Genomic DNA, 13,930 nt, shown 5'->3' with positions numbered 1-13,930 from the left:
CATAAAAGTATGCATCACTTAGGCATACATCATATCATAACAATATGCATCACTTAGGCATAGTTCATAAAAACATGCATATCTCAAGCACAAAGCATATCATCAAGCATGCATGATTTAACCACATAGCATATCATGCAAGCATGCATATTTTAAGCACTAAACATAGCATCAAAGCATGCATAATTTAACCACATAGCATATCATGAAAGCATGCATATTTTAAGCACTAAACATAGCATCAAAGTATGCATAATTTAACCACATAGCATATCATGAAAGCATGCATATTTTAATCACTAAACATAGCATCAAAGCATGCATAATTTAACTACATATCATAACATAAGCATGCATATTTTCAGCTCATATCATATCATCAAAGCATATAAAATTTACCCACATATCATAACATAAAACATGCATCTTTTGAACTCATAACATATTGTAGAAATTCTCATTTTTGTATAGCTCACAAGCATACATGCCTAAGCATAAAAGTGTATCATGTGCTCATCCAATCATGAGAAACAATGTAACATGATTAACTTGGGTACTAAGCTTCCTAATCCCTTAGGTTCTTATATTGGCCAAAAGCCTCTTAGGTGCCAATCTAGGTTTTAAACAACATCCAAGCATGTAGAACCTAGTTCATCCACATATCATTCTCATAGGAAGTGTTATAAACAAGATTTACTTGGACTCCAATTTCTCCAAGTCCTTAAACCTCATTTGGCTGAACCTTAACAAGTGTGAAACAAGGTTCTAAATGACATAAAGCATGGAAACCTTAACCATATTTATAGCATTTATTTCAAGGAATATGGTAAGCACAATTAAGTTAGTTCCTAAATTCTTTAAGCCCTTAAAATTATGTCATGGCCGAAATTTACAAGTACTCATTTAGGTTTTCAAGCAAGCATACAAGCATGTGAACTTACTCTAACATCATGTATAAATTCATAAGTGGCCTCATACAAGTGGTCATGGCCGAAACTTCCCTTAGCATCAATTTAGGTCACTAACAACATATAGCATGTAAATTTTAGCTTTCTACATTTCATATTTCATGGAGAGTGACATGAGCATATTCAATGTAAGTTCTAGGGTTTCTAAAGCATGTATTACCTTCTTGGCCGAGACTTAAAGGTGTCCATTTGAATCATAGTTAAATATATAAGCATGTGAACACAAACAACATGTTATCCCAATTTCATAATAAGCATCTTGAACACATGAGGTCTAAATTTTAAGGTTTCTAAGTCTTTAAACCCTACATGGCCGAACCTCATCAAGCATGGAATTTGTTCAAATGGCATAAAAGCATAGAAAGTCATAACACATTTCATAACATGTATAAAAGTCAAGCACTATAAGCATACATTCAAGTTGTGTCTTAGGTTTCCTAGGTTTTTCCTTTCTTTATCTCATAGCATATGTTTGGCCGAAACCTTCCAAGTCTTTAAACTAGGTTTTAGGTGGCCTAAAGTATGGAAAACCTAACCAAGTTTTATGGCAAAAATATCAAAGAAACTATACATACAAGTTTGGTTCACAAACAAGCTAGGACCCTTGAGGTCTTAATTAACATATATCATGCAACCAATTTTCCTATACTCTAATTAAGCATGGGAGCATCAAACAACTTTCATATCTTATTGTCATGGAGGTTTTGAGCATGTTAAAAATCTGTTTAAGCTATTCTAAAGCATCCACCTTACCATGGCCGAAACATTAAAAGTGATGTTCATGAGTTTCTATCAACATACAAGCATGCAACTCTTTAAGAAACTCTATATTCTATCATATAAACATGGTAAGTTTAAATTCAAGTCTTCCTAACCCTAAACCCTTCCTTGGCCGAAACTTGTGAGTGGGATACTTTTGGTTCCAAGTAACCTTCAAGTATGAAAATGATAATGGATCCTTAACCATTTATTTAGAGGGTTTTGTGCAAGTTAGGTAAACAATTAAATTCCCTAGCCCTTACAAAAACCTTTTTGGCTGAAACTCTAGGGTTAGATACATCCCTAATCCAACATCACATATATATAAAAATATGAGAGAAAACTTTCTTACAAAGCATAGAAAAATTATCAAGAATCAAAGCTTATATTAAACATTCCTAGGATCAACAAGTCCTTTCTTTGGCCGAGTTTTCACAACTTTGTTTCTAGGTTTTAAAATCCTCATAAAATCCAAAAACACATTAAAATCCATTGTACCATAGGTGAGGGGAAGCTTACATCCTTTTCGCTTGTGGTTCTAAAGTGTGGTGATGGAAGAAGAGGTCTCTTCTTCTTGTTCTCCTCCTTTGATTTCCCTTGGTAGCCTTCCTTGTATTCTAGGAGGAACCTTGTTTTTGGGGGCCGAAAATGGAGGAGAGGGGGCTGAGGTTCTCGGTGATGGAGAGGAGAGAATGAGAGAAATGAGAGAAAAATAAAATCTCCTCTTTACATACTCTCTTTTATGTTAAGGGGGAAGAGGTAGCAAAATTGGTTTTTGCTTTCCTTCTCCCTTAGCCCTTTTTTTTTCATTCCTTTTTATTTTATTTATTTATTTGTTCTCATCATTCATGAAGAAACAAGGGGGAATGAATCCCCTTAATTCCCCTTTTAAAGTCACGGCAAAGAAGAGAAAAAGGGAGAGAAAAGAAGGAAGGCAAGTTGCCTTTCTCTTGTTCTTTTCTTGTTTTCTTTTGGCTAGCCTTTACTCTCACCCTTATCATGAGTTTCCCTCCTTTGCTATCAATATATTATTCCTATCCCAACTGGTTATTACCCATTAATCCTATCATTTACATCATGAGAGGTTCAAGGTTCAATCCTTGACAACTCCCTATTTTATTTCTTTTTGGTTCAACATTCTACTAATATTTTTCTAAGGCAAATTCATCATTCTCATATTTATCTTAAAAGCTTAGTGGGTGTTACATACCTGATTCTCCTTATGGGAGAAATGATCAATTGCTTCAAGAGTATTGAGTTCTTCAAAAATGGGACGAACTTCATCCCAATCGCCGGCGAAGGAACCTCCTAGCAATATGGGGAGGATAGGAATAGTAGAAGAACCAGCAGTGAAGGAGGAAGTAGGAATAGATGGAGGAGAAGAGACTAAATTAGAAGAAGGTGAGGAGGGTAAAGATCCAGAAGTTGGAATAGACAAGGGAAAGGTGAAAGAGACATCGCCAGAAGCATTGGCATTAGAGAAAGGTGAGGTAGGAAAACTAAGAGAAGGGTAGAGTTCGGCCAACGTAGGTTCATCAAAAGGAAGGTCAGCAGGAACAAAACCTTCTGAAACCTATTCATTAGCAGGAAGGATAAGCCTCCTTTTAGACGGAGGGACCCTGGTAAGTTTGCACCCCGGGTGTTTGTCGGTAGCAAGTTCAGCTATTGATTTATTTGGGCTACCAGAAGAAGTGAGTTCAATGATTGGAAGAGGGGCAGATGAGGAGGCAGCAACAACCACTAGTGAAGTAACAGCGGGTAAAGAAATAGCAAGGATCTCTACAGGAAGACCTTCAGGAGCCTCAAGAGCTTCAAGAACTCCCAAAGAGCTAGGTACCTCAGCTAAACGAGCCGGCTCTTCAATTGAAGGGGGAGGAGTAATAGCAGCCAGAAGTTCTGCTTCTTTGGCACGAATTATGTCCTCTTCCAGACGTAGTTCTTCATCAATCAAAGCGTCATAAAAGCTCTCCACTACATAGAAAAGAAAAATAGTTTAGTTAGTTAAAAGCAAGAAGAAAGAAACAAGGTTTTACCTAAAGGAACTTGAGTATCGGGTTTGACGGGGCTTAAGCCAAACAGGTATAGAAGATCGACTCTCAGCCACTTGGGAATAGAAAGTCGACGATTTAACAACTTTTCACAATAAATAGGAAAAGAGGGATGGAGATGGAACTCTCTGATATCGGGCAAAGAGGGTAAGGAAGATTTCCAAGCATAAGACCAAGGAATGGGTCCGGGAAACTTTATGAAGAAAAAATGGGATTTCCAAGCTTTGAGAGACGAGGGCATATCTTCAAAAAGAACCATTTTAGTCCATGACTGAAACAAGAAAACACCAGGTTCTGAGCACTTGGGATAAGAGAACATGAAGAAATTTTGAGGAGTAGGAGGAATATCTAGCAAATGAAACAGCATGTAAGTACCACATAGATAACGAAATGTGTTGGGGGCAAATTGTTGCAAAGGAATATCAAAATACTGGCTTATTTCGATCAAGAAAGGAGGAATGAGAAACCTTAAACCTCCTATCAACTGATCCTTGAAAAAAGTCACGCAATTGGCAGGAGGGCGATGAGGACGATCATCTGATTTTGGGATTATGATGCCGTACTCCCGGGGAATTTCATACTGACGACGGATGGTTAGCCTAGCATTTTTATCAAAAGAAGAAGACATGTGGACATACCAAGGAGCAATTGCTTCCTCAGCCATAGACAAGAGTAGAGGCTAGCAAAATAATAGATTACTTACTGAAAGCAAGAAAGGAAATCGCCTAGAAACGATGAGCACGAGGTTTGGTCGAAAACTGCAGCAAAAGAAGAACGCTAATGTGGGAAAAGAAGAGACAAAGTTGAAAAGAAGACAAAGGGTTTAGGGTTTGAAAAGCACACAGCCGTCATCAGATCAAAACGTTTTTATCTCAGCAAACGATGAGGATCATAGGAAAAAGGCAAGGGAATACATGATGTGGCAGTAAGAGAAAGCATGTGTCATATAAGTCATAAAGGAAACATTTATACTGGATGTGACAGATCGGATCATGCTGGGGTTAGTAAAACCTCGTTGTACGCTTCCAACATTCTCTCACCCGAGGTAGAGCCAATCACTAATAAGGAAATATTGAAAGGAGATGTAATTAACTAGACATAATAAAGGAAGAGAGACTGAGTTTGACTAAGCCCAGGCTAAGGACAAAAAACATTTAAGGATAGCGATTTAGGCGAGTAACAGATTTTAAGTTAGTATCATTATAAAAATGCAAATTGACATTGATCAAAGTAATTTTATATTGGCCGACATAACTTCGGCTATGTTAAATAAGTATAAACTCGGTTTAAATCACATTGTTTATTATAAATGAGTTAATATCGATCGGTATAACGTTAGCTATAATGGAAAAGTACTCCAATGATCAGAATAACCTTGGTCATGGTAAATGAAAAATATTTATTAAGATAACAAAACATAGGATATACGAAGGGGTAATGAGCATAACATCACCTTTATTCTTATGGATTAAAAGGATTTAACAGAGTTACCTGATTCAATAAAAAAATTGTTGTTACACTTAGAATCTGGTCAAGTACATAACATTACATTTCCCCTCAGAACATCAAACCTCACACAAATAACAAAAATCACACACATAAGCTCTCGAGATGCTTAGAAAAATTTCGGTCCCACTGAAGTGAAACTTACCATGGAGCAGAAGTGGAAACATTTTACCTAACACAAAGGGAGCCCATCCGAGCTTGTCAAGGCGCATAAGTGGCAATGTTTTGCCTTGGACAAAAAAAAATTATGAAGCAGAAAGACTCGAGGGAAAGGGGAAGGGGACGCCCCAAAGGGCAATGTTTTGCATATGCCCCAAAGGGGGTAGGCTAAAATCGGCCAAGATATACCTCAAAAGGAGGTAGATCTATATTGACCGAGATATGCCTCCAAGGAGGAAGACCCGTATCAATTGGCATATACCTCAAAGGTGTAACACCCATGAATTTTTATAAGTACATGAGTATTATTTTCATTAGAGCATGGAAATAAATAGAAAGAATAAGAGAAAAAGAGGACTAAGAAACAAAATAAAAAATAAATGGTAAGAGGTGGAGGCCAAGGATTGAACCTTGAACCTCCCACAAATAATGGAGGAAGACTAATGATATAATCACCACTAGGATAATGAGTAACATATGGATAGGAAGGAATAAAAATGGTAGTTAAAGGAGAGAAGAAAAATAAAGCAAAGAGCAAGAGAAAACCAAATTTCCTACCTCTTCTTCCTCTTGGTTAAGAGAAGGAACAAGAAGAAGGCAAGTTGCCTTCCTCACCTTTCCCTCTTCTCATTTTCATGAGAATCAAGAGAAGAGACATGGGAGAGTTAAGAGAGGGAATTAATGAAGGCATAAATTCCCCTCATGGTGAATAAATGGAAAATGAGAAAGGAAATCTCTCATTTTCTCCTTCTTCCTCCTCCTTCCTCCTTTTCCTTTCTCCACCGAGACCGAGGACTCCCCCATCTCCTTGATCCGAACACTAAGCTCAGTTCCTCTTTAAGAAAAGTAAATCTAGAGAGGACACCTACAAGACCTATCCTTTTCAAGCAAGAAAAACAAGAAGAGGTACAAGAAGAAGAAGCTATCTCTTTCCTTGGCTCCTAGGATATTTTTCTCCTTAAGAAAAACCACAAGCGAAAGGAAGTAAGTTCCCCTCACCTGTGGTACAATAGCTAAATGATTATCATGTAAATATATTGCTTAAAACCCTATGTTTGTTTCAAGAGGGTTTCAGCCAAAGCAAAAAGAAAGGTTTAAAGAACTTTGAAAAAAAAACCAACTAGGTATGTTCATGATGGTTGTTATGATATGTATCTTATGGTAAGGGGACTAAACTAATATTTTCATGCTAGAATGTTTGGTTAGAACATAAGTTTATGAACTTAGATTTTTGGCCAAGCAAGAACAAAAGAACTAGGAGAGCTTTAAACCTAAATCAAGCATGCTCTCTTGTCCTTATGATATGTACCTTAGGGTAAAAGGTGCTATTAATGCTTTCTTTCCACTTGTATGTTGATTTGAACTTGATTTTCATCTTCATGAACATCCGGCCATGATAGAGTTGAGGGCCTAGAAGGGCTTAAAACCCAAACCTAAGCATGCTATGATTCTCATAAGACAAGATATGAATCTAATATGTTATGTCATGATCTTATGTTAAGTTGAACTATATTTTTATGCATATGATGATTCGGCCATGTTGAGGCTTGAGCCATAGGAAAGTTTAAATCAAGTCTAAGATACTCATGACCTTCTTGATGAAAAGATATGAAATAAATTGATGTTCTTATGTTGCTTGTTGCATAGAAACTTGAATTCTTTCTCTATAACTCTCGGCCACACTTGCTTTTAAGACCTAGGATGCTTAAATTCTAAACTAAGTGGTCCATGTTATTCCTTGTAATGAATACTAAGAAAGTTATTATGGTCTTCATGCTCTTATGCCACTAGAAACCTAATCCCCATGCTTAACAAGGTTCGGCCACATTAGGTTAAAGGGCTTGAGAAGCTTGAAACTTGGACTAAGAGTACTTATGGTGCTTCTCATGATAAGTACTGAGATATTGGTATGAAGTTCAACCTTTTCATGTTACTTGTAACCTAGAAACAGGTTGCTAGGGTTTCGGCCATGTTAGGGTTAAAGGCTTAGAGAACTTGGAACCAAAATCAAACATGCTCAAGTTGTTCTTATGAAATATGATGTGGCCATTGTTAGGGTTTTTCATGCTTGTATGTTACTTATAACCCAAAAATGAGGCTTAATGGGTTTCAGCCATGATATGAAAAAGAACCTAGAAAGCTTGGAACCTATACCAAACATGCTTAAGATGTTCCTTATGTTCTAAGAAATGTTAAATGTTTAGGGTTCACATGCTCTTTTGTTGCTTGCTAACTTAAGCCATCTCTACATGTTTCGGCCACCACTTGTTACTAAGGTTAGAGACCTAATTATGTTCTTTCCATGAACTTCACATGCAATGCTTTATGATATGATAAGAGTATGACATGCTGTGATGTTTATTTGTTATGTTAGGTCCTATTCATGATATGCTATGAGCTTAATTTCATGATATGCTGTGTGCTCAATTTCATGATATGCTATGTGCTTAACTTCATGATATGTTGTGTGCTCAAATTCATGATATGCTATGTGCTTAAATTAATGATATGCTATGTGCTCAAATTCATGATATGCTATGTTCCTAAACTCATGATATGCTATGTGCTCAAATTCATGATATGCTGTGTGCTCAAATTCATGATAGGTTGTGTGTTTAATTATGCATGTGATCATGATATGCTGTGTGCTCAAGTTCATGATATGCTGTGTGCTCAAATATACATGCTTTAAGCTATGCCTAAAGAGTTGCTTCCCTATAAGTGGGATCAAGAGCACTCTTCATGACATGAATATGACATGAGTGATATGGACTATGTAGATATGACATGCTATTTTACTTTTGAGGCTTGTACCAAGGGTGGGCTCCATAAGGGCCCCGGGGTCGATGGACTAATAAACGGGCCTCGTTAGGGATGGGCTCCTAAGTGCCCCTAGGTCGATGGACTAAGAAACGGGCCTAGTATATCTATGCCTTGTAAGGTTCAAGACTTGCTACCTTGGACCTACTAGGACGCGCGCATTTATGTACGTGGTACAAGCCGGGATCCCCTCTTATGTTGAGATTATGTTTAAGTATGTATGTTAATAGTTTTCAAAAGACATGTTGCATATGTTTTCATGATGCATGTTTAAGAATACACCTTGCATATACCTTATGATTATGCCATGATATTTATGATAACGTTATGATATGTCAAGGTGCATTTGATGATCATGTTATGCTATGCCATGATACCTTATGTTTATGCCATGATGTTTATGATGATGCTTATGACATGTATGATGATTATGTTGTGATTATGCCATGATATGCTACATGATATGAAGAAATTATCTACATGTGATATGACTTGTGTTTTAATTTGCTATACGGTTTTTGTGAGTAGGAAAGGAACTTACTGAGCCATGAGTGCTCACAGCTTACTTTCTTGTACTACAGATAATGGCAAGGGATGGATGAACTAGGGGAGCAGCAGGAGGGGCTAGAAGGACATGTGTGGCAGTGATCTGGCTAAGGATAAAGAAAATACCTGCTTCCACTAAATAAGAATTATGCCTAGTTTTATGTCATTTACTTTATAACTTCATGACATTTTACTTTGTGTTGAGTATCATGACTCGAAAACAATATTAAGTATGCTATGTGGTTTATGTGATTAGATGATTAGTCATGGTGAATTTTAAAGTCATGAAAAGGTTATAAAATGTTACGAATAAGACTTCCGCTGTAATAAGTAAGTAAGTATGGTAAAGTAACCCCCGTGGCCTTAGCAGGAGGGGCGGGGCGTTACAGTTTGGTATCAGAGCCAGGTTAGCCTCTCACTACACACATGTCAAGCCTCCATCCTGCCGCTCCAAGTAAGAATTTATATGTTTAAGTTAAATTCTTTTTAAGATGCCTTAATATTATGCATGTTTACTTATCCTGTCTGATTATGATAAGTCACAACTATAGGATAGGTATGCATGATGGTAGAATAAGAATGATAATGATCTTATGTTAACTTGGATAGAAATAACGATAATTTATTGTCGTTTAATGAAGATAAGCATGGCTAGGAGACGCACTACTCGAGCAGACGAGACAGCGACTCCACCGGATTTGACACAGATAGTTACCGACCTCCAGTGTCAGATCACGGAGCAACAACAGCTGATCACGACTTTAATGGGTCAGCAAGAAAATCCTGTCACCCCGCCAGTGAATCAGAACGCAGTGCCCATTATTCCAGTAGCCGCAGCAGTACCACCGATAGCCCCTATTCCGGTGGTCCGACAGGAGACTTTCTTGATCCAGTGGCTAAGGTTGAAGTCGGAGAATTTCTCAGGTACTTGCGAGCCATGGGATGCCCAGGCTTGGTTCAAGACAGTAGAAAGCATAGTAGAGCTATTGGACTGGCCTGTGCTGAAAAGATCAAATGTGTATCGTTCTGTTTTTCCGGAGATGCAAGGATGTGGTGGGAAAGAGTAAAGGCAAAGAGACAGATTAATCTGATGACATGGATGGACTTTGAGACAGAGTTCTTTGAAGAGTTCTTCCATATGCAAGTGACGAACCGACACTATGACGAGTTCACCGAGTTCCGGCAAGGTGACCTATCTGTGAACGAGGCGGTAAAACGCTTCAACTGTTTGGCACGCCTATGTCCAGAGTTTGTTCACACAGAAAGAGAAAGGGTCAGACTGATGCTGAAGATGCTTCGACCCGAGATAGCATTAAATGTGGTCGGCGGAGTTAATAGACCGCAGACTACAGAGGAACTAGTCAGCAGTGCCCTAATCACAGAACACTATCAGAAAGCAATGAACGAGAATAAGAGTCAGTCCCGAATAGAAGGACAGAGACCCTCAGGCAGCAAAACAAACTGGAAGGGGACCTCTACCGGAAAAAGGAAGCAATGGGACAATACTAAAGGTAGCCCAGCGAATAAGCAACCGAAATACCCCCAGTGCACTATTTACGGAAAGCTGCATTCCGGAGTATGTCACAAGGGTTCAAGGAGGTGCTATAATTGCGGAGGGGAAGGACATCTGGACAGGGACTGCACCAGTCGGATTCAAGCCTCACCCCAGCAGTATAACCAGAACAAGAGTGCCGCCTCACAACTACATCAAATGCAAGGTGCATTAGAAGGGACTTCAATCAGCCAAGGAAGATTGGAAGCTCCACCAACTGCAACGGACACCAGGGTTTTCTCGCTCACTAAGGAGGATGTGGCAAGCGCCTCTACTGTCGTTACAGGTTAGCTGCCTATTTTCAGTCAGTATGTTTTAGTATTGTTTGATACGGGGGCGACACACTCGTTCGTCTCGGCATCATTTACCAAGAGACTGGACATACCACCCCAGACACTGGATATCACGTTCTTAACAACCCTACCATCCGGGGAAGTTATGCCATCAGATCATATGCTGCGGGCCGTACGTATCCGGATCGCAGATAGGGAACTTTACAGTAATCTGATAATACTCGATATGTGGGACTATGACATTATATTAGGCATGGATTTCCTGAGCAAGTACGGTGCCTCAATCGAGTGCCGTAAGAAGAAAGTAGTTTTCCAACCTGAAGCTGAACCAATGTTTGAATTTATTGGGGAATCTGGGAAGGAAATTGAAGGATTCTTATCAGCTGTAAAGGCACAGAGAATGTTAGACGAAGGGTGTGCTGGATTTCTAGCACACGTGGTTGATGCAAGACAAACCGGGAGCCAGAAGGTAGAAGAGGTCAAAGTAGTATGCAACTATCCGGAAGTATTTCCTGATGAACTACCAGGATTAGCACCCGATAGAGAAATAGAATTTATGATTGAACTAGTTCTGAGTACTTAACCAATCTCTAAAGCACCTTACCAGATGACACCAACTGAATTAAAGGAACTTCAAGAACAGCTACAGGAGTTACTCGACAAGGGACTTATTCGCCCTAGTCACTCTCCATGGGGGGCTCCGGTACTGTTTGTGAAAAAGAAGGATGGGTCTATGCGAATGTGTATAGACTATCGAGCGTTGAACAACGCAACAATTAAGAACAAGTACCCTCTTCCACGGATCGACGATTTGTTCGATCAATTGAAGGGAGCAACTGTCTTCTCGAAGATTGACCTAAGGTCCGGTTATCATCAAGTGAAAGTGAAACAAGATGATATACCCAAGACAGCCTTCCGAACAAGATACGAACACTATGAGTTCGTAGTTATGCCCTTCGGAGTAACAAATGCCCCTGCGGTATTCATGGATTTGATGAATCGGGTATTTGCAGCATATCTTGATAAATGCGTGATAGTCTTCATTGACGATATCCTCATCTACTCAAGAACCCAGGATGAACATGTTAAACATCTGAACATGGTACTACAGATTCTCCGAGAAAAACAACTGTATGCAAAATTCTCCAAGTGCGAGTTCTGGCTAGATCGAGTAGTATTCTTGGGTCATGTCATCTCCAAAGATGGAGTCATGGTAGACCCAAGCAAGATTGAAGCCGTAAGTAACTGGGACAGACCAAAGAATGCCATCGAAATTAGAAGTTTTCTGGGATTAGCAGGCTACTACAGGAAATTCGTAGAGGGTTTTTCAAAAATTGCAGCCCCTATGACGGGTCTTACCAAGAAAAACAAAAAGTATGAATGGACGGATGACTGCGAGAAGAGTTTTACGGAATTGAAACGGAGACTGACCAGTGCTCCGATCCTTACTCTTCCGGAAAGTAACCGAGGCTATGATATGTATAGCGATGCTTCCTTACTAGGACTTGGAGTTGTACTCATGTAAGATGGCAAAGTCATCACGTATGCCTCTAGACAACTCAAAGAGCATGAAAGGAATTACCCCAATCATGATTTAGAACTAGCAGCGGTGGTCTTCGCACTAAAAACATGGAGGCATTATTTATATGGAGCCCAGTGTAAAATTTATACAGACCATCAGAGCCTGAAGTATTTCTTCACGCAGAAAGACCTAAATATGAGACAACGCAGATGGCTCGAGCTAGTTAAGGACTATGATTGTGAAATCTTTTATCATCCAGGAAAAGCGAACAAGGTAGCCGATGCACTCAGTAGGAAGTCCGGCACCACTTGACATCGCTATTCTAAGTTCGAGGACGAACTTTCTATGAGGTATGGGGTACTGTAACACCCACGAATTTTTATTAGTACATGAGTATTATTTTCATTAGAGCATGGAAATAAATAGAAAGAATAAGAGAAAAGAGGACTAAGAAACAAAATAAAAAATAAATGGTAAGAGGTAGAGGCCAAGGATTGAACCTTGAACCTTCCACAAATAATGGAGGAAGACTAATGATATAATCACCACTAGGATAATGAGTAACATATGGATAGGAAGGAATAAAAATGGTAGTTAAAGGAGAGAAGAAAAATAAAGCAAAGAGCAAGAGAAAACCAAATTTCCTACCTCTTCTTCCTCTTGGTTAAGAGAAGGAACAAGAAGAAGGAAAGTTGCCTTCCTCACCTTTCCCTCTTCTCATTTTCATGAGAATCAAGAGAAGAGACATGGGAGAGTTAAGAGAGGGAATTAATGAAGGCATAAATTCCCCTCATGGTGAATAAATGGAAAATGAGAAATCTCTCATTTTCTCCTTCTTCCTCCTCCTTCCTCCTTTTCCTTTCTCCACCGAGACCAAGGACTCCCCCATCTCCTTGATCCGAACACTAAGCTCAGTACCTCTTTAAGAAAAGTAAATCTAGAGAGGACACCTACAAGACCTATCCTTTTCAAGCAAGAAAAACAAGAAGAGGTACAAGAAGAAGAAGCTATCTCCTTCCTTGGCTCCTAGGATATTTTTCTCCTTAATAAAAACCACAAGCGAAAGGAAGTAAGTTCCCCTCACCTGTGGTACAATAGCTAAATGATTATCATGTAAATATATTGCTTAAAAACCTATGTTTGTTTCAAGAGGGTTTCGGCCAAAGCAAAAAGAAAGGTTTAAAGAACTTTGAAAAAAAAAAACCAACTAGGTATGTTCATGATGGTTGTTATGATATGTATCTTATGGTAAGGGGACTAAACTAATATTTTCATGCTAGAATGTTTGGTTAGAACATAAGTTTATGAACTTAGATTTTTGGCCAAGCAAGAACAAAAGAACTAGGAGAGCTTTAAACCTAAATCAAGCATGCTCTCTAGTCCTTATGATATGTACCTTAGGGTAAAAGGTGTTATTAATGCTTTCTTTCCACTTGTATGTTGATTTGAACTTGATTTTCATCTTCATGAACATCCGGCCATGATAGAGTTGAGGGCCTAGAAGGGCTTAAAACCCAAACCTATGCATGCTATGATTCTCATAAGACAAGATATGAATCTAATATGTTATGTCATGATCTTATGTTAAGTTGAACTATATTTTTATGCATATGATGATTTGGCCATGTTGAGGCTTGAGCCCTAGGAAAGTTTATATCAAGTCTAAGATACTCATGACCTTCTTGATGAAAAGATATGAAATAAATTGATGTTCTTATGTTGCTTGTTGCATAGAAACTTGAATTCTTTCTCTATAA

This window comes from Zingiber officinale, chromosome 10B (genome assembly GCF_018446385.1).
Source record: "Zingiber officinale cultivar Zhangliang chromosome 10B, Zo_v1.1, whole genome shotgun sequence".
Taxonomy (NCBI): domain Eukaryota; kingdom Viridiplantae; phylum Streptophyta; class Magnoliopsida; order Zingiberales; family Zingiberaceae; genus Zingiber; species Zingiber officinale.
Note: the sequence above shows the minus strand (reverse complement) of the source record.